We start from the raw sequence: 21,207 nt of genomic DNA, 5'->3' as shown, positions 1-21,207 counted from the left end.
TTTAAAAAATAAAAAAAAACAAACCTAAAAGTTCAAATCACCCCCCTTTCCCCCCATTGAAAATTAAAGGGTTAAAAAAATAAATAAATATACACATTTGGTATCGCAGTGTTCAGAAATGCCCGATCTATCAAAATATAAAATCAATTAATCTGATTGGAATTTTTTTGCCACTACGCCGCAAGTTTTGCGCAAAATGCAATAATAGGCGATCAAAACATAGCATCTGCGCAAAAATGGTACCATTAGAAACGACAGCTCGAGACGCAAAAAATATGCAGTCACTGAGCCATAGATCCAGAAAAATGAGAACGTTACGTGTTTCGGAAAATGGTGCAAAACGTGCGCTACTTTTATTGGACAAGCTTGTGAATTTTTTTTTTAACCCCTTACAGATACAAGTAAACCTATACATGTTTGGTGTCTACAAACTCGCACCGACCTCAGGCATCATACCCACACATCAGTTTTACCATATAGTGAACCCCGTGAATAAAACATCCCAAAAACTATTGTGCCATCACACTTTTTTTGCAGTTTTCCAGTACACCATATGGTAAAACTTATGGTTTCATTTAAAAGTACAACTTGTCCCGCAAAAAACAAGCCCTCATATGGCAAGATTGATGGAAAAATAAAAAAGTTACGGCTCTCGGAAGAAGGGGAGCAAAAAACAAAAACGGAAAGTGCCCCGGGGCTGAAGGGGTTAAGGCCCTGTGCGCACTAGGCCGTTTTACCCGCGGTTTTGCTGCAGAAATTTCTTGAGAAATGTTTGAAATCTTTCTGCAGACATTTCCCAGCAAAACCTATGGGAAAAAAAATATCTGTGCGCACACTGTTTTTTTCCTCAAGAAAATTCTTTGTGAAGAATTTCTTAAGATTTCTTGAGAAAATGAGCATGTCACTTCTTTTCCGCAGGTACCTGCGGTATACCCCCGGTATTTCACTCCATTCACTGTAATGTAATTGCGAAATTCCGGGGGTATACCGCAGGTAGCAAATGATGTGCGGTATACCCCCGGTATAGCCGCGATTTACCTGCGGTAATGCTCATCGCTGCCTGCGGTTTTGCAGGGAGTGATGTCATTATGACAGAAGAGGAAGCGGAGCAGAGTAAACACACACACGTCACACTTCCTGGACGCCGCACAGAAGCACTTCCGTGTGACCTCCAGGTGCCCGTGCAGTCTGTGTCCCGCTCCGGCCCCGCGGCTGCCTTGCTTGCAGTGTGTCAGTGTCTGCCCGCAGTATCACCTGCTTGTCACACTGCAACGCAGGCAGACACTGACACAGCAGTGCGTGCAGCCGCGGGGATGCCAAGCGCTGCTGTCAGGAGGTGAGATGAGATCATTACCTGCTGTGACGATCTCCTGCAGTCCTGCCATCAGCGCTGTCACTGCCGTCTATGCCAGTCTCGCGAGTGGCCCGAGACTGTCACTAGTGGTGATGTCACGGGCTCTCTCGATACTGCTGACAACCCGGCGGGCATAGAAGTCAGTGACAGCGCTGATGGCAGGACTACAGGAGATCATCACAGCAGGTAATGATCTCATCTCACCTCCTGATGGCAGCGCTCGGCATCCCCTGCAGTGACCTGGGCTGACCTATTGATGTTAGCTCAGGTCACTGCATTACTCTCCCAGCCAATGGGGAACCTTCTGTTCTTCACTTACTGGGACAGTGACTATGAGAGTGTTTTTTCAAATAAAACTTTTTTTGTCTATTTTGTATTTCTTACTGACTGGGTTGGTGATGTCAGGTATCTGATAGACGTGTGACATCACTAACCCCAGGGCTTGATGCCAGGTGACATTACACATCTGGCATCAACCCCATATATTACCTCGTTTGCCACAGCACCAGGGCAACGGGATGAGTTGGGGCGAAGCGCCAGGATTGGCACGTCTAATGGATGCGCCACTTCTGGGGCGGCTGCGGCCTGCTATTTTTAGGCTGGGGAGTGTCCAATAACACTGGACCTCCCTAGTCTGAGAATATCAGACCCCAGCTGTCCGCTTTACCTTGGCTGGTGATCCACTATGGGGGGGACCCCACGTTTTTTTGTTTTAAATTATTTATTTAATGTAAAATAACAGTGGGGGGTGCCCTCTGTTTTTGATTATCAGCCAAGGTGAAGCTGCCAGCTGTGGTCTGCAGGCTGCAGCTGTCTGCTTTACCCTAGCTGGCTACAAAAGATGGGGGGACCTCACGTCATTTTTTTTTTTTTTTAATTATTTATTTATTTTTTTGGCTAAATACAAGGCTAGGCACCCTTTAGTGCCACATGAAAGTCACTAAAGGGTGCCAGCTTAGAATATGCAGGGGGGTGGGACATTATATAGGTCTTTTTCATCTATCTATTCATCTATCCATCTTTCCCTCTGTCCATTATCTGTCTATCGATTATCTATCTATTATCTATATTATTTATTGCAGTTCAGCATAAAAAAAACCGCAGGGAGCAACCTGCGGAAAAACCGCGGCAAAAACGCATGCGTTTTTCCCGCGGTTTTGGTGCGGTTTTTTACCGCAGGTGCGGTAATCTTCAACTCCCAGAAGTTTCTCAAGAAATTTTCTTGAGAAAAATCACTTTTCTAGTGCGCACATAGCCTTAGAGCTTAGTGGGGTTGACTAAGCGCTAATCTTATCCGTTCCCTACCTAGGGCCTATTTCAGAATCGGCCAGGGTCGGGTATCCTGCTCGGTGCATGGATGTGAAACCTATCTAGGGCAGTGAGGGAAGCCAGGGCCAGCGGTAGCGTTGGGCAGGGGTCACAATCTCTCTTCCCTAGACACAGGGTTCCCCTTCAATTTTGCTGTTCGCTCTTTTAGAAGGTGCTTTCAACTGCTGCCGAGACAAGATGTATTGTCTATTTATAATCTGAGTAGGGGAATTTCTGTCTGACAACTAGAGTGGCAGCAGAGGGGGGGAATTCCTATACTCTTGTTTGATCTTGGCTGAGCAGCTGAAAGAAGCTTGTAAAGGAGCATGAACTAGCTATATGAAACTGCACTGCAGCATGGTGTTTGGGAGAGAAGAAAGCAAAGTAAGGAGTAATTATTAACTTTGAAATGCCTGATAAAAAAAAAATTAGTCTTTTAATAACTACTAGGTCCTCTGGATCCCCCACCAATCCTAAGAATAAAGGATAATCCACGTTATTTCTCTTGTTTTTTTTCCTCTCTGCTCACTCTCGATTTCCTGGCTTTATGGGAAATGCTACCGGACCTTTTAATGAAGCTGTAGCTGGTGGCTGGGAATAGAGCGAGGGGAATAGGGGGGTGCAGCTATTAAGCAGGAGTGGGGGCTATTCCAGAGGTTAGCACTATAGTGGGGAATTAACTTTTAATGGAAGTTCAAAAAGTTAAAATTCTGCTATCCAAGTTATCCCCAAAATGTCAGGTATTGCGTAACACTCTAATAAGGCTATGTGCCCACGCTGCGGATTTACCGCGGATTTTGCCGCGGATTTGCCGCGGATTTACCGCGGATTTCCCGAAAATCTGCAGCAGCGGCACTTCCATGCCATTTCAATGGCATTTTGGAAATGCTGTGTCCATGCTGCGGATTTGCCGCGGATTTTGATGCGGAAAAATCTGCAGCATGTCAATTATTTGTTGCGGATTTTGGTGCGGATTTGGGTATAGAATGGGGGAAAAAAAAAAAAATCCGCGGCAAATCCGCGGGTGCGGATTTGCCGCGAAAGTCGCGGATTTTCATGCAGAAAAATCCGCAGGTACATTCTACCGTGGACACATAGCCTAAGAAGTCTTGTTATAGCTGTGTGAAGGGGCTGTATGCTTAAAGGGAACCCGTCAGGTGCAATATGCACTCAGAACCACGAGCAGTTCTGGGTACATATTGCTAATCCCTGCCTAACCGTCCCTGTATACACTAGCATAGATAAAGAGATCTATAGAAAAAGTATTTCCAGAGATCTTTTATCATATGCTAATGAGGCCAGAGACTAGTCTCAAGGGTGTTACTTCCCTTGGCTAGTCGGCCCCTTTAGCATGTAAGTACGTCCCTGTGGGCATGCTGACATGCTAATGGATGCACAGTGAGGCATGGTCGCTCTCACCTCTGCTGCCACTGCAGGTTTGCACAAGATCAGAACGTCTCCGGACTTCCGGTCATGCGCACTACACCAGTTTAAAGCCAGGAGGCGTACATCTGGCTTCATAGTGTGCATAACCGAAAGTTCGGGACTTCTGATCATGTGCTCTGAGCCGAAAACTAGTGGTGGCAGCAGAGGTGAGAGCGACCATGCCTCTGACTCTGTGCATACATTAGCACGTTGGCACGCCCACAGGGACGTACTTGCATGCTAAGGGCTGTTTCACACAACTGGTTTTTCGCCGTATTGGCGGATCTGGCGCACTCCAGTACAGTGTGATACACTATGGCATTGCGGCAACTTCTGGGTTACATGCTCCGGTCACATGACTGCATGTGACCGGAGCTTGTCGCGCTGCCATTGTACTCTATAAACTGTACTTGGGTGCGCCAGATCCGCCAATCCAGTGAAAAGCCGGATGTGTGAAACTGTCCTAAGGAGGCCGACTAGCCAAGGGAAGTAACACCCTGGGAGCTACTCCCTGTGCTCATTAGCATATGATAAAATATCTTAAGAAATACTTTTTCTAAAGATCTCTTTATCTATGCTAGTGTATACAGGGACGGTTAGGCAGGGATTAGCAATATGCACCCAGAACTGCTCGTGGCTCTAGATGCATATTGGACCTGACAGGTTCTCTTTGATTCTATCATTCTTATCTGATCCTTATAAAATAAGTTACCAGAACCAGGAGTAAAGCCAGAAAAAAATACATAACTCTGCCGGGTCAGTTCCCGTCCCAATGGCCTCCTAATGGGTAAAGATGAAGCTGCCGCTAGCACTTGTTCTATGAAAATCAGCCCTGGGAAGTTTTTTTAAAAAAAAACCAAACCCCAATAAGAAAGCAATATTTCAGCCCAAGTGTAGGGTCTTTCTCTGAAACGTTTGCAGTATTTTCTTATGTAATAAAGCTGATTTTTCTGGTAACAGATACAGTTCTTCTCCTGGGGTAGATCAGGGGGCATAGTTTGTGGTCCTGTATATGCGACCTTGTGTAGGAGCCTCTATGGCTAATTTGCCATTTAATTTTCTGAATCCTCTTCCGTCATACTGATTGATGGTGTGACTTGTATAGAGCAGCCTTTTCCCCCATAGTAGTAGAGTACCTGTATTTACCATCAAGATGTCCAATATTTGTTGTGTTATGTATAGATTGTTATCTCCAGAATGTTGTCATGTTTCTTAGAAGTAAAATGCTTGAAATTTCAAGTAAATTCCAAAAATGACGACTTTTTTTTACCTTTCAAGGATTTTTGCTAAATGACTAATTGTGTAATGTAAATTTCAATAGTCCTCGGCACATTTCTTAGTAGAACGAATGGGATAGAAGCAAGAGACCTGCGCAGTCTCCGGATTGTCCCCGTCCTCGCTGGGTTATTATGTCTCAGTCTATATCCCATGCTGGTATATATTTGTGTATGCGGGGTCTCTATCTCGGGCGATGTGGGTCTGTACACGTATAATGAGAAGTAAGAACACCAAGTGAAACTTTTCTATCTCAAGGTCTTTAATCTGAAATGTTGCCATTTTTAGGGAATGCCTTTCTCTGCGCTTGTTGGGTCTTGTGTAGGAGCCTCCATTATAGATGTTGCCAAAATTTGCTGGGATCCTCTCTGATGGGTACAATGGGGAACTTTTATCCCACTACATGGCAGCAGGTTTACTAGTCCTTCAATGATAATCTTCTGATGATAAAACATTTTATTTTATATTTTTTTTTTAATCAAAACTGTACCAAGCAGTCAAGTGAGTGACACCTCTTTGGAATCAGGATCTCTGCCCCTACATCATATTGCTCTGTTTAGGTGGCAAAAACCTGCTGACAGATTACCTTTACAACCATGGGAATCCAGCCTTATAGGGGTTGGACACTTTTTTTTTTTTTTTTTTTACCAAATTTTGAGGACATGATTTTGTGGCACTTATACAGATGCATGACCACTTCGATTCGTATGGAATTGATGATGCCCTACAACTTTGTAATTCACTTTTTTTCTCTATCTCGTTCTGTTTTCGAGATAAAAGTGCTAACTCCGTTGTTTTCCACCAGGTGGCGCTATAGGTGGTTTCATTGGGTAGCGCGTGGCTACTTTACTATACCTAGACACCACTTCTATGCCTATAGCTGCCGGTGTTCTCAAGGTAATGGTGGTGGACAGGATATGGGTGGACACACTGTATAGTAGCAAAGTGGTTGTCACTTCTCCACAAGTCATCTCAAGTGACAAATTTTTATTTTGCTCTGCACGATTGATTACACATCAGGGTCCTGAGCTGAGGCGTTCATGTATTTATGGAGTAAAAAAAGGGGTTTGCTCCATCACCTGCAAAGACCCTTATCTTTTCCCTGTAGTGGACAAATAATAAAGCGTGGGACAAAACATTGTAACCTCGGGTCAGTGCCCTCAGACCAGACGCATTTGTCTCTGGGAGGGTATGACCCCAACTCCATATGGGAACCCTGGAAACCGCTCCTTACTCACTGCGAGGACCCTGATGGTCTGAGAAAGGAATGCCTGTATGTTATGGTGTCGATCTTTAAATTTATCACTTGTATATTCACTCGGATCAATGGTGAAAAACCTGGACAGCTGCCATCCAGACACTTCAGGGTCACAGCACTTTCAGTGGATGGTTTGTTAGTGAGATAATTGTACTTAAGGATTGGATAAAGTTTGGATAAACAATAGGTTTTTTTGTTTTACTTTTTAAAATCTTTTTTTAAGGCCTCTATCACAGGTCAGTATTTTGTATCGGTGTTTAGATGCCAAAACCAGGAATGGAACTTAAGGTGGTGTCACACACAGCGACAACGACGTCACTGCTACGTCACCATTTTCTGTGACCTTGCAGCGACGTCCCGTCGCTGTGTGTGACATCCAGCAACGAGCTGGCCCCTGCTGTGAGGTCGCCGCTCATTGCTGAATGTCCAGCTTCATTTTTTGGTAGTCGCTCTCCCGCTGTGACGTACAGATCGCTGTGTGTGACAGCGAGAGAGCGACGAAATGAAGCGAGCAGAGAGCAGGAGCCGGCATCTGGCAGCTGCGGTAAGCTGTAACCAAGGTAAACATCGGGTAACCAAGGTGGTTACCCGATATTTACCTTCGTTACCAGACTCCGCCGCTCTCACGCTGCTAGTGTCGGCTCCTGCTCTCTGCACATGTAGCTGCAGGACACATCGTGTAATTAACCCAATGTGTACTGTAGCTAGGAGAGCAGGGAGCCAGCGCTCAGTGTGCGTGGCTCCCTGCTCTCTGCACATGTTGCAGCACTGTCGTTATGATCGCTGCTTCGGCTGCTGTTTGACAGCTAAGCAGCGATCATAACAGCGACTTACAAGGTCACTGCTACGTCACAGAAAATGGTGACGTAACAGCGACGTCGCTGCCGTTTAGTGTGACCCCAGCTTTAGGGTAAGTTCACACAGTGCGTTTTTTGCGGCATTTTTCGAGTGCATTTTTGGCCTCAAAACTGCATGACTTTGCTTCCTCAGCAAAGTCTGAGTTTTCATTTTTGCTGTCCGCACACAACTTTTTTTTAAGCTGCGTTTTTGAGCTTTTAAAAAAAAAAATGGACATGTCAATTCTTTCCTGCGTTTTTCTGCGTTTTCCTCCCATGCAATGCATTAGAAAAACGCAGAGATCAAAAACGCAGCAAAACGCAGCCAAAAATGCACCAAATTGCAGTAAAACCGCATGCGTTTTTTGCCGCGGGTGTGTTTTTAGCGGCCAAAAACGCAGCGTCAAAAAAATGTAGCCTTATAGAGAAGAACAATAATTGAAAGACTGACACCTGTTCTGTGTTTTGGAGACACTCTTGGTTTTGGCATCCAACCGCTGGCGGAGTGCGCTGACGGGTGAAAGATGTCTCCCATCAAGCATATCTGTGATGTTATTGGTGGGCAATAATAATAATTGATAAAGGAAGCTGCCAGCAGCGGATCTTGATGATTTGCCAAAATGCTTTCAGTGCAGCATAACATTCCTCAGACGATTATTAATTTCTGCATGTGGCGCTTATTCATAATACTGAATAAATAAAAAAAATTTTTTTTAAATGTTTCCAGTTTTTCATCATTTGCATATCATTAACATGTCTATCCATCCCGTAATTTCCATAATTCCACGACTTTGCCTCCTTTCAGTGTTGAGTAGTGGTACATTCGCACCTGATGATCAATGGACTAAATTTTGACTAATTTGAGGATTATTTTTTTTTCTGTATATGCTCATGTTTAACTAAGACAGTTTGTACATATATGGTTCTTTTAAACCAGTTTTTCAGGTCCGTTTTGAAGGGATTGTGCCCTTTACCAACCAGACTTGTTTACAGGTGTGATCCTATTGTGTTACTCAGACTCAGTAGGATAGTATCTAAACTGCAGAATTTAGGGTAATCTTCAACTTTTTTGTACAAAAATATTTGCTTGCAGCAGACTCTATGCGAAAATCTCCACCAGTGCCCTAATCTGATTGAGGCTTGCAGATATCAATGGGTATTAGAAAAAAAAATAACCCAATAAGGTGTTTTTAACACATTTTTAGACACAGAAAATTGTGCAACAGGTCAGCTATATATGGACCTTACTTTAGAAACCATTGTTTCTTTTGTAGGCCATTGTTTCCTCTTTCCATGAATGGCTGGTGTGTGCATGATCTGCACGGTCGGTTCCCTCTCCGATGGTTTCAGGTTTAGTTTCTGCTTGCAGGAGGTTATCGATTCTGGCACAAGTCAAACTCCCCCTTCCGAATTTCCGCAGATTAGTGTAGGCCACCAGATTGTGTATATCTCTGAATAACTAGACTGGGCTTAGGTTATAAAAAGTGTCTCTTTTATCAATGTGAAACAAACATGATGCTTTGTCCATTGTTTCTTTATCTGTGCTGTAGATGGCTTCTTTACAGATGGACGGCAACGCAAGAGACAACCCGTACCAGCCGGGTGAAATGTGCCGAGATCAGGGCTACTATGGACTACGGCGGCATCTTTTCTGTTTAGCACCGCACAACTTTTGTTTGTTGTTGGTGCTTATGTGTTCTTTTTGTTTTGATTTTTCATTATTTCCTTCGTGCATTGGTGTCTTCAGTTTTCCTTTTGTATAGGTACATGAGGCCAGATTGGATCATATGTAGAATGTGGCCAAACTAGTTGCATGTTATCTCTTTGGCACAAGACGCCGCACTACCTGATCCAACGCTTGGCTCCTGCGGATCCGAAATTCCTCTGGTTTCATTTGTTTGATTAATGTGGTCTATGTGTTTGCACCGATCATGTTAATCACATAACGCCTTTCCGTAGCTCAGTAAGGCTTTATTTTTTCAGTTCTGTTACATCCACATTTCATCCATTTGTATCCAATCCATAATTTAATAAAAAAACTGAATTTGTTACAAATTGAGCAAAAAAACAGATCCACATTTTGGTTTGTGTTTTGCTTCCCTTTCTGATTTTTTTATTTTTAGGTGTCTCTGATCTTCTAGTGTTCTGTGCATGAGTAGTGCTCAAATGGATCCATTAAAGGCAGTTTGTCAGCAGGTTTTTGTTATGCAATCTTTGACTGAACTGGTTAGGCCTGTTTCACACATTAGTTTTTTTTTTCATTTTGTGACTGATGCGACAGATCCTGTATAAAAAAAAAACAAAAAAAAACAGATCCATTGTACCATTTGTCCCTGACCAGCATTGATTTTACACTACTTCTGGGCAAGCTTTGTTATAAAAAATGGAATCTGACAACGGATTCGTCATTTGACGGCTGACGATGGATCCTGTGCCCATAGGCTTCCATTACAACAAATGACGGTTGACGACGGATCCTGTGCCCATAGGCTTCCATTACAACAAACGACGGATGACGATGGATCCTGTGCCCATAGGCTTCCATTACAACAAACGACGGATGACGATGGATCCTGTGCCCATAGGCTTCCATTACAACAAACGACGGATGACGATGGATCCTGTGCCCATAGGCTTCCATTACAACAAACGACGGATGACGATGGATCCTGTGCCCATAGGCTTCCATTACAACAAACTACGGTTGACGATGGATCCTGTGCCCATAGGCTTCCATTACAACAAGCGACGGATGACGATGGATCCTGTGCCCGTAGGCTTCCATTACAACAAATGACAGTTGACGATGGATCCTGTACCCATAGGCTTCCATTACAACAAACGACGGTTGACACTGGATCCTGTGCCCATAGGCTTCCATTACAACAAACGGCGGTTGACGATGGATCCTGTGCCCATAGGCTTCCATTACAACAAACAGCGGTTGACGATGGATCCTGTGCCCATAGGCTTCCATTACAACAAGCGACGGATGACGATGGATCCTGTGCCCATAGACTTCCATTACAACAAACGACGGTTGACACTGGATCCTGTGCCCATAGGCTTCCATTACAACAAACGGCGGTTGACACTGGATCCTGTGCCCATAGGCTTCCATTACAACAAACGGCGGTTGACACTGGATCCTGTGCCCATAGGCTTCCATTACAACAAACGACGGTTGACACTGGATCCTGTGCCCATAGACTTCCATTACAACAAACGACGGTTGACACTGGATCCTGTGCCCATAGGCTTCCATTACAACAAACGGCGGTTGACGATGGATCCTGTGCCCATAGGCTTCCATCACAACAAACGACGGATGACGATGGATCCTGTGCCCATAGGCTTCCATTACAACAAACGGCGGTTGACGATGGATCTTGTGCCCATAGCCTTCCATCACAAGAAACGACGGATGACGATGGATCCTGTGCCCATAGGCTTCCATTACAACAAATGACGGATCCGTCGCGGTCTGTTTTTTTTTCGACGCACACAAAAAGTGTTACTGTGGACGTTACTTCCGTCACATTTGTTGACTGATCCGTTGTACGACGCATGAAACATGAGGCCATCCGTCGCTAATGCAAGTCAATGAGAAAAAAAAACGGACCCAGCACTGGATCCGTTTTTTTTTTTCACATTTTGTGACTGATGCCCAAAAACGGATGTGTGGAAGGGGCCTTAGTGTAGTTTTCATAGAATCCTTCTTTCTCTGCCGTAGATGTATCGGAGGTCAGTATTCTGCTCTGTGTATAACAAGCTGCCACTCATTGGTGGGGGTGGGGTTGGACCAAGATGTGTAACCAAGGTAAATATCGGGTATCCAAGCAAGTTACCAGATGTTTACCTTGGTTACGTATGCAAGGAGCCCGGCTCCTAGCAGCTGCAGACACCCGTAACCAAGGTAAATATCGGGTAACTTGCTTGGATACCTGATGTTTACCTTGGTTACATGTGCAGGGAGCCTGGCTCCTAGCAGCTGCAGAAGCTCATAACCAAGGTAAATATCGGGTATCCAAGCAAGTTACCCGATGTTTACCTTGGTTACGAGCCTCCGCAGCTGTCAGATGCCGGCTCCCAGTCTCACGTTCAGTTCCCCTCACTCCTGATCACATGACTCCAATGCCTGCCCATAAACTTCAAGTGACAGGATCCTGCAAAATAACACATGCGTTTTTCTCTGCAATAATAGGATCCGCTTTTGCAGCAAAAAAACGTTCATGACGCATGCTAAAAAAACGTAGTGTGAAAGCAGCCTTAGAGGTATCCGCTTTGTTGGCTGAGGCCCCGCCCCTTGTCACATGGGTATGACCTCACACAGGTCCTGCAAGTGAAAAAGTGAATCCATGGTATAATAGTTACGTTAATTCTAACGGGGAAGGGATAACTACGAATACCCCTCCCCCCAGATATTATCTGATCCTTAGCTGCTGATTTTATTAACTTTACTTTCTTGGATTTCAAAACCTAAACCTCTTCGCTGACCACTACAGGTATGTATAGAATCAGCCTGATAGCGCCAGTATAGCCCTGTATGTATAGAATCAGCCTGATAGTGCCAGTATAGCACTGTATGTATAGAATCAGCCTGATAGTGCCAGTATAGCACTGGCTTTAGGTTATATACGACAATCCTGGTGATTGGTTCCCTTTAAATATGTTTATGGGCCGTTACTTGTGGGTTATGAGAAGAGGTAAATCTACAGGTCACTTTTTGCTGCAGGAAAACTTGATATTGAAACCTGATTATGTCTCTTTGTGCTGAATATTCTTCGACGGCTTTACTATAGAAATACTAGAGGTCTCCTAATCACCTGGAACATGAGTAGAAAATGGAAAATTCCTAGAAAGTAAGCCTAGGTCTGTGGGGTTTTGTCTCGCTGATGCTGGTCATGCTATGGCTGGCAGGAATGTGTATGTACATGCGTCTTGTAAATGATTTCCTGTATTCTTCCTATGTCTTCAGCTGCGTGCAGACACTAACGTCGCCCTCCGTTGTGGTTTATTGTGTGCGCCTTTATCAGGAGGTGACGGCTAAGTAACGTCCCGAGCTGGCAAGGGAGCGAGACTCGCCTGGTATACAGTACATTCAATCATGCCCAAATGGTGCCTGGCAGAGTGCGCCAACCTTTTTTCTTTAAAAGCTTTGGCCTATTGTCCACTTCACATTTCATAAAACAAATGTCAAATTATGTCTGTGAGTGTGCGCTGACACGGTTTTGGGTCACTGCTCCGTTTAAAGACTCGCCCCTATTGTTGGCTGGCCAGAACCTGGCCTGTGAATTTGAGAAGCTGACATTTTTTAAGTGGACTTTTTTTTTCTTTTCCAAAGAATAATGGAGCTGGTTTATTAATCTGTGTGTGACCGAAAACTGGAACAAATAGCTCAACGTGCGGTGTATTAATCAATGCATTGTGGAAATTTTCACCCAAAATGCAAATAATGCACTCATCCGCCATAATTTTAACCCCACTGACAGGTGTGAAGTATTGATATCTCATTATATAGAAGTGGGGTATATTGGATAGCAAAAGAACAGTTGGTTCTTGTAGCTGAGGGCGCGATTCATCAATACTGATGTCGTTCACTGCTTGATGAGGGAGGTGCTGGAGCCAGAGATTCACCCCTCTTCACTAATCTGGAGCGCCTGACGAGTGTTGTGCGCCTACATGCCGCCAGAAATCTCTCTTTACTCAGGTACTGGAGTAAGATGTCTTGCATCCGCCACATCTCATCACGAATTAGAGGAGCTGTTGCGTCACACCCCTGCCCTGCTCCTGTTGAAGGCAGGAGAAACTGGCATGAAAACGCCAAAGGTTGCAAAATTTAAGCATGACTGCGAAATGCGCCTAAATTTTGCGACTTTTTTTATGCTTATTTACTTCAGAATTCTGGCTTCAAAGCTATCGTGACTCTTTGCCCAATGTCTTAGAAGTGGGAAAAGTGGCCAAGAGTAAGCTACTTTGAAAAGATCCAAATTGTGATGTCAAGATAACTGGATGAGAGCAACTTCAAAATGGCAGGTCTTGTGGAGTGTTCATGGTGAGTACCTGCCATAAGTCATCCATGGAAGGACAATTAGTGAAGCAGTGAAAGGATCATGGGCACCCAAGGATTGAAGTGTGATGACAGGGGCCAGGCTTCTACGGCGGCCTGTGTGTTCAGGTCTCTGTGGTGGCGTCACCTGGGACCGTGCTTCTACGGCAGCCTGTGTTCAGGTCTCTGTGGTGGCGCCGTCTGGGGCCAGGCCTGTGAGGTGGCGTCGCCTGGGGCCAGGCCTGTGAGGTGGCGTCGCCTGGGGCCAGGCCTGTGAGGTGGCGTCGCCTGGGGCCAGGCCTGTGAGGTGGCGTCGCCTGGGGCCAGGCCTGTGAGGTGGCGTCGCCTGGGGCCAGGCCTGTGAGGTGGCGTCGCCTGGGGCCAGGCCTGTGAGGTGGCGTCTCCTGGGGCCAGGCCTGTGAGGTGGCGTCGCCTGGGGCCAGGCCTCTGGGGTGGCGTCGCCTGGGGCCCAGGCCTCTGAGGTGGCGTCTCCTGGGGCCGGGCCTCTGAGGTGGCGTCTCCTGGGGCCGGGCCTCTGAGGTGGCGTCTCCTAGGGCCAGGCCTCTGGGGTGGCGTCTCCTGGGGCCGGGCCTCTGAGGTGGCGTCGCCTGGGGCCCAGGCCTCTGAGGTGGCGTCGCTTGGGGCCAGGCCTCTGAAGTGGCGTCTCCTGGGGCCGGGCCTCTGAGGTGGCGTCTCCTGGGGCCGGGCCTCTGGGGTGGCGTCTCCTGGGGCCGGGCCTCTGGGGTGGTGTCTCCTGGGGCCGGGCCTCTGGGGTGGCGTCTCCTGGGGCCAGGCCTCTGGGGTGGCGTCTCCTGGGGCCGGGCCTCTGGGGTGGCGTCTCCTGGGGCCGGGCCTCTGGGGTGGCGTCTCCTGGGGCCGGGCCTCTGGGGTGGCGTCTCCTGGGGCCGGGCCTCTGGGGTGGCGTCTCCTGGGGCCGGGCCTCTGGGGTGGCGTCTCCTGGGGCCGGGCCTCTGGGGTGGCGTCTCCTGGGGCCGGGCCTCTGGGGTGGCGTCGCTTGGTTACTAAGGCTACTTTCACACATCCGGTTTGAGCACTGCGGTTCAATCCGGCTGTGAAACCTATGCAACGGATGCGGCGAAAACACCGCATCCTTTGCATAAGTTTTTACATGCGGCCGGTCCGGTTTTTTCCGGTTGCGGCACGCTACTGAGCATGTGCAGTGGAAGAAACCGCATGCGGCGGCCGGATGCGTTTTTTTCCGCATCGCGCCGCATCCGGCGTCCATAGGCATGCATTGAAAATGCGCCGCAGCGGCCGGATGCGGCGTGATGCTTTTTTTTTGCCGGAGCAAAAAAACGTTGCAGGCAACGTTCCATCCGGCCGCGGCATCGACTAAATCTGCCGCATGCGGCAAAAAATGGACCGAACGCAAGCCCATGCGGCACAATACGGCACTAATGTAAGTCTATGCAAAAAAAAAAACGCAACCGGCGGCAAAAAAAACGGTTGCGGTTTTTCTGCAGAGTGCCGTATTGTGCCGCATTGCAGAAACCGGAGGTGTGAAAGTAGCCTAACAAATTTCATTTCTGTAGAATCACCGTATGGATAAAGTGTCACGACCTCACTGTGATTGAGCTGCGCATGTCACAAGTCGTCGCTGCACCGTGCTGTACAGTTTTCCTGTGACTGGCCGGGAAGTGGTGCTGGGGAGCTCCGGCTCTCAATGTATGGCAGGCTAAATATGACTGTGCTGCCGGCTTCCTCCAGATGTGATGGATCAAAGTGGGGTGTGATATTTTTAGAATATTTTGCAGATGTTGCCACATAATCTGTTATACATTGATGATATTAGGTCCATTCCGTGCATTGCAGTACTGGTGGCTTGATTGGTGCTTTTCTGCTTCTTAGTTTTTGTATTCTGAGGTAGCGTCTCTATTAGTCCGATCTCCTTTTTACACCCTTAAAGCTGACCAGATTGGTAATTCTGAGTCAGTGTTACAGTAAGAGCATAAGCAGCCTCCATCTTATCAGGCGGAAGTATGAAAACTGAAGAGGTAGAACTGTGCAGCGAGCGCCTTCATCTGTATATATGAATAAAGGGTATTTTTTTTTTTAATTTTAGCTACCTGCAAAGAAATGAAATTTTTTTTTTTTTTTTTTCTTTTCTTGTGTCCAAATGCTCTATAAAGTTATGTGGTCTAAGTAAAGAACAGTTTTGGGGCCAACGTTCCGTTTTAACGTGTGTTTTCTAGATGTTATCGTCTAGAGTTGGATGCACAGATTACATATAGTAGTAATGTGCAGCCAAAGACCTGTTCATGTCTACGTATTTGTTGTAAGAAGTTGTTTTCTCATCCCGGCTCTGGAGGCCCCAGCACACATTAGATGATGTTCATTTCCTCCAGTTGTATTCCGCTATACTGTGCCTTGCTTTGTGTGTATATTTGGCGGTTATATATAGCAGACCAGATGTGCCCACTGTGCAGCATGCCAGCAAAATGAATGGTGCAGCTGGAGTCACGGTGGAATTTGCCCAATACATTTTTTTTTTTTAATTTTTTTTTTTAGTGCTATGATGTGTGTATACCTAGGGAATGCTTCAAGCAACTCTAGTGCAATGACTGGCAATTTGTAACTGCTGGCCGCGACTGGTGGAGGCCCAGCCATCTACTTGCACACCAGACACAATGTATAGGGGAATAATGAAAAGCAGAACGGCTATGGGAATACTAGACTGAAAAACACAATGGACTATCTGAAAAAATAAAAAACATGAAAATGGAATATGCATCACTGCTATGAATAATAGGAATGAGAGATGTTTAGCCATCGTATTGATCAATGCAAAGGATCCCCAAAACCACGCCAAGGTAATCTCTATTTTTGGGGTCCCTAACCTACGTGTAACCTCACCTGCAGTTAAAAACTTGCTCTGTATGGGAAGAAAAGGACCAAGCTATATATGTGACATAAGACAAATGGCTATGGGTGGGGCAGGGTTCTCAGACAGAAATGCATACTAATTAAAGCCGTTCTGCTTTTCATTATTCCCCTATACATTGTGAGTGGTGTGCAACTCTTTATCCTATTGTGTAGTTGTATATTTTTGAGTTTTGCACCCTGTTCACACCATTGGTGTTCCAGACGTACAGTCATTAATTAGTATGCATTTTCTGTCTGAGAACCCTGCCCCACCCATAGCCGTGTGTCTTATTTCACATATATAGCTTGGTCCTTTTTTTCCCATACAGAGCAAGTTTTTTAACTGCAGGTGAGGTTACACATAGGCTAGGGACCCCAAAAATAGAGATTACCTTGGCGTTTGGATTTGGGGCTCCTTTGCATTGATCAATATAATGGATAAAAATCTCTCATTCCTATTATTCATAGCAGTTATGCATATTCCATTTTCATGTTTTTCACTTTTTCAGAAAGCCTATTGTATTTTTCAGTTTAGTATTCCCATAGCAGTTCTGCTTTCCATTATTCCCCTATACATTGTGATTAGTGTGCAACTCTTTATCCTATTGTTTAGTTGTATATTTTTGAGTCTTACACCATGGTGTTCCAGACGTACATTCTTTAATCAGCCATCTACTTGAGCTGACAGGTGGGGCTTGTACATTTGTCTTGTTGGAGTTTGGTTCCTCACTATCATCATCATGCGCAGGTTACCGAATATCGCATTAAGGTAGTTTATTAAAGGGAATTTGTCAGCAGGTTTTTTTCCTATCTAACCTTACAGCAGCATCAGGCAGGGACAGACCTTGATTCCAGTGATGTCAGTGATTTTACTGGGTGCTGCAATTATGATAGAATCACAGTTTTCTCTGTTGCAGATATTATTATTATTATTTATACATTTATATAGCGCTATTAATTTCACAGTGCTTTAGATCTTGCAGAGCTCAGTTGTTGAGCTGTGTATAACCCCCGGCCACATCACAGCTTTCATTGTACTTTGTATAGTGACTGCTGCCCATCAGTTGTGGGTTAGGGGTACTTCTCACATAGCGAGATCGCTGCTGAGTCACGGTTTTTGTGACGCACCAGTGACCTCATTAGCGATGTCGCTGTGTGTGACACTGAGCAGTGATCTGGCCCCTGCTGTGAAATCGCTGCTCGTTACACACTGCTCTGGTTCATTTTTTGGACGTTGCTCTCCCACTGTGAAGCACACATAGCTGTGTTTGACAGCGAGAGAGCAACAATCTGAATGTGCAGGGAGCTGGCGTCTGGCAGCCTGCGGTAAACTGTAACCAAGGTAAATATCGGGTAACCAAGCAAAGCCCTTTGCTTAGTTACCCGATATTTACCTTGGTTACTAGCATCCTCCGCTCTCAGGCTGTCAGTGCCGGCTCCCTGCACAAATAGCCGAAGTACACATCTGGTAAATAAGCAAAGTGGTTTGCTTATTAACCCGATGTGTACTCTGGCTAGGAGTGCAGGGAACCAGCGCTAAGCGGTGTGCGCTGGTAACCAAGGTAAATATCGGGTAACCAAGCGCTTGGTTACCAAGAGGAGCATCGTTTCCACGCGTCGCTGCTGGCTGGGGACTGGTCACTGATCGCTGGTGAGATCTGCCTGTTTGACAGCTCACCAGCGACCATGTAGCGACGCACCAGTGATCCTGACCAGGTCAGATCGCTGGGGGGATCGCTGGAGCGTCACTAAAGTGTGATGGTACCCTTAAAGTTGGACTTGGAGGCCAATTGTCCTGTAGTGATAATCTTCTGCTGATAAAACACTGATTTGTATTGAAACAGCAAAACACAGGACAGTTAGCGTATACATTGCTGGATTCAGGTAGTTACCAGAATGTAAAGAATCGCGTTAGGTGGGCTGCGCTGTGGGAAATGAGAAGCTTGGGAGCTTCAAATGTGGTTTTTATCAGTACTGTACTAATGCAATTCAGTGACTCCTCAAGGTAAAAAAAAACAAACAATAGTTGTTATAATAATTGTTTTTGATCTTGAAAAAAATGTTCAAATGTGTCAATACAAAAAAACACCCCATCTGACGCTCCAAGGCTCCTCATTTCCCGCAGTGTAGCCCACCTAACATAACTTTCTCCAGTCTGGTAAATACACATATGGAAGATTTCCTCCAGCCATGGGAGCAAACAGCACCAGGTGGATGCCATAGCCCCCCTCCCCCGGTGGTGTTTTTTAAACTGTGCTGCCCTATTGTGTGCACTTCTTTCCCCTCTCTATAGTGCTTCATCCCTGGAATCAGGGTTTCTGCGCCTACATGATGGTGCTCTGCTTAGGCCCCTTTCACACGTCAGTGATTCTGGTACGTTTGTGCTTTTTTTTTTTTTTTAAACGTACCAGAATCACTGACATACGCAGACCCATTATAAGGCCTAAGCCACACGGCGAGAAAAACAGTGCGAGTGGAGTGCGATAAAACATTGCATTCCACTCGGACCAATTCTAGCCTGTGTGTCAGCGCACATGAGCGATTATTCTCTCAGCCCTAATCGGACCGAGAAAACAATCGCAGCATGCTGCGGGTGTAATGCGAGACTCTCTTTTTCTCTCGCACCCATTCAAGTGAATGGGGAAAGAGAAAAATCGCACTGCACTCGCGGTACACCGGTGTACTGCCAGTGCAGTGCGAGAATGGCAATAGCTGGCTACGCAGGAGAGAGGGAAAGAAATCCCTCCCTCCCCTCCTGAGTGCCGGCCCGCCCCACACAGCTGAGGTCTGCTCGCACGAACGGACCTCAGTTGCAAGGACACACGCATGACACTCGGCTCTGCTGTACTGCCAGCACGAGCAGAGTCTCATTAAAGTGGATCGCAGTAATCCCCGTGTGGCCCCATCCTAATGAATGGGTCTGCTCACACGTCAGTGATTTTTCACTGCACGTGTCTCCGTGCGGCGTACCCGCGTATGCGTGATTGCCGCACGGAGACATGTCCATTTTTTTCTGGCATCACTGATGTTCCACGGACCACGCAGTGGTGTGGTCCGTGAAACACGTGCCAGAAAAAAACGTGCTTTTAAAATAAACATTTTAACTCACCCGGCGTCCAGCGATGTCCTCTGCAGCCCGTGCAGCCTGCTGCTTCTGAGCCGGCTCATTACTGTCGCGCATATTCATTATGCGCGACACAGCCGACCCGGAAGCAGCTGCTGCGGGGGTCAGCGCCGGCCGGATGCTGCACCGCGGAAGCAATCAGCACCATGGACAGCGGGAGCACGCACAGGTGAGTAGTTTTCTAAGTGCAATCACGGGCCACGGAGAACGGAGCCCGGATTGCACTTAGACAACCCACGTGTGCCGTGAATTACGGCACACGCAGGGACATGTGCGTGTTTTACACGCCAGTGAAAAAGTCACTGTTTTTCACGTGCGTGTTTTACACGCCAGTGAAAAAGTCACTGTTTTTCACTGACGTGTGAAACTGGCCTAATGCTGGAGCTGCTGCTTGGTGCTCCCCCTCCCCTCTGGGACATTACATCACACATCAGGGGGCGTGGCCTGCCCCGTGCTGTTAGTAACACCCAGCCCCTGATAATAGCTACTTCCCTGCAGTCCAAGAACACTGGGCGTGGCCTGCTCCTTGCTGCTAGTAACAGCCAGACCCCTAAAGCTTCTTTCACACATCCGTTTTTTGCAGTGCGGCTCAATCCGGCTCAAAAACCTATGCAACGGATGCGGCGCAAAAAACCGAATCCGTTGCATAAATTTTTCCATGCGGCCCATCCGTTTTTTGACGGATGCAGCTTGATACTGAGCATGCGCAGTGCAAAAAAAAACGCATCCGGCTTTTTTTTTTGCCGCACAAAAAAATGTGCCAGGCAACGTTCCATCCGGCTGCCGCATGGGCTAAATATGCCGCATCCGGCAAAAAAGGGACGCAACGCAAGGCCATGCGGCACAATACAGCGCTAATGCAAGTCTATGCGGGAAAAAATGCAACCGGCGGCAAAAAAAAAAAAACGGTTGCGTTTTTTCTGCAGAGCGCCGTATTGTGCCGCTCAGCAAAAACCGGATGTGTGAAAGCAGCCTAATAGCTGTTTCCCTGCAGTCTGGGATTGGTGGTGTGCTGGGAGTGTGGCCACACCCCCTGTTCTCAGCCTGCAGGGAAACAGCTATTATCAAGGGGTTGGCTGTTACTAATCGCAAGGAGGAAGCCATGCCCACTGATGTGTGATGTCATATCCCAGAGGGGAGGGGGAGCACCAAGGAGCAGCTCCAGCGTCACACAGAATTACAGGTAGTGTGAGGGTGAGGAACTGCACTGTGCATCTCATTTGTATAGTTTGAGGGCAGGGACAGTATAAGAATTTTTTTTTTCTCTCCCCGGAGTACCCCTTTAACCACATAGACTGCTTCCTGCAGTGCCGTCACCACGTGGGCACGTTCCATTTCTGCCCATGTAATTGCTGATTAGGAGATCTGTAATGTGGATATGGCAGCGTGCAGTGTTTAGTGTTTTCCTTTGTGCTGCAGGCACGGCACACATCGAACGCTCCACCTCAGTCTTGCAGGGATGTCTGTGACATGTTTGTGGTATTTGTTATATGCCCGCAGCACAAAGCTCTAAATTTACTGTGTGCGGCTTCCTCTGTAGGTTTCTATGCAATTAAGAGGTTTTGTTCTACTTTACCATAAAGAAGCTTGTCCTCAGCAGGTCCTATTTTAAGCTGTTTGTACAATATCCTATTCATCACTAAATTAGAGTTTGCTCTAGCCCCCCCTTCCATCTGCACTTCACATTTCGGGTTG

General features: G+C 46.5%; 1 protein-coding gene across 2 annotated transcripts in view; it reads left to right on the top strand.

The window, feature by feature from the left end:
• The window catches only part of ARHGAP29 (Rho GTPase activating protein 29), a 163,258-nt gene that overhangs the window by 61,052 nt on the left and 80,999 nt on the right, over positions 1-21,207 (top strand). The window lies entirely within an intron of this gene.

The sequence above is a fragment of the Anomaloglossus baeobatrachus genome, chromosome 8, assembly GCF_048569485.1.
Source record: "Anomaloglossus baeobatrachus isolate aAnoBae1 chromosome 8, aAnoBae1.hap1, whole genome shotgun sequence".
Classification (NCBI taxonomy): Eukaryota; Metazoa; Chordata; class Amphibia; order Anura; family Aromobatidae; genus Anomaloglossus; species Anomaloglossus baeobatrachus.
This window is presented reverse-complemented; position numbering and strand designations above follow the sequence as displayed.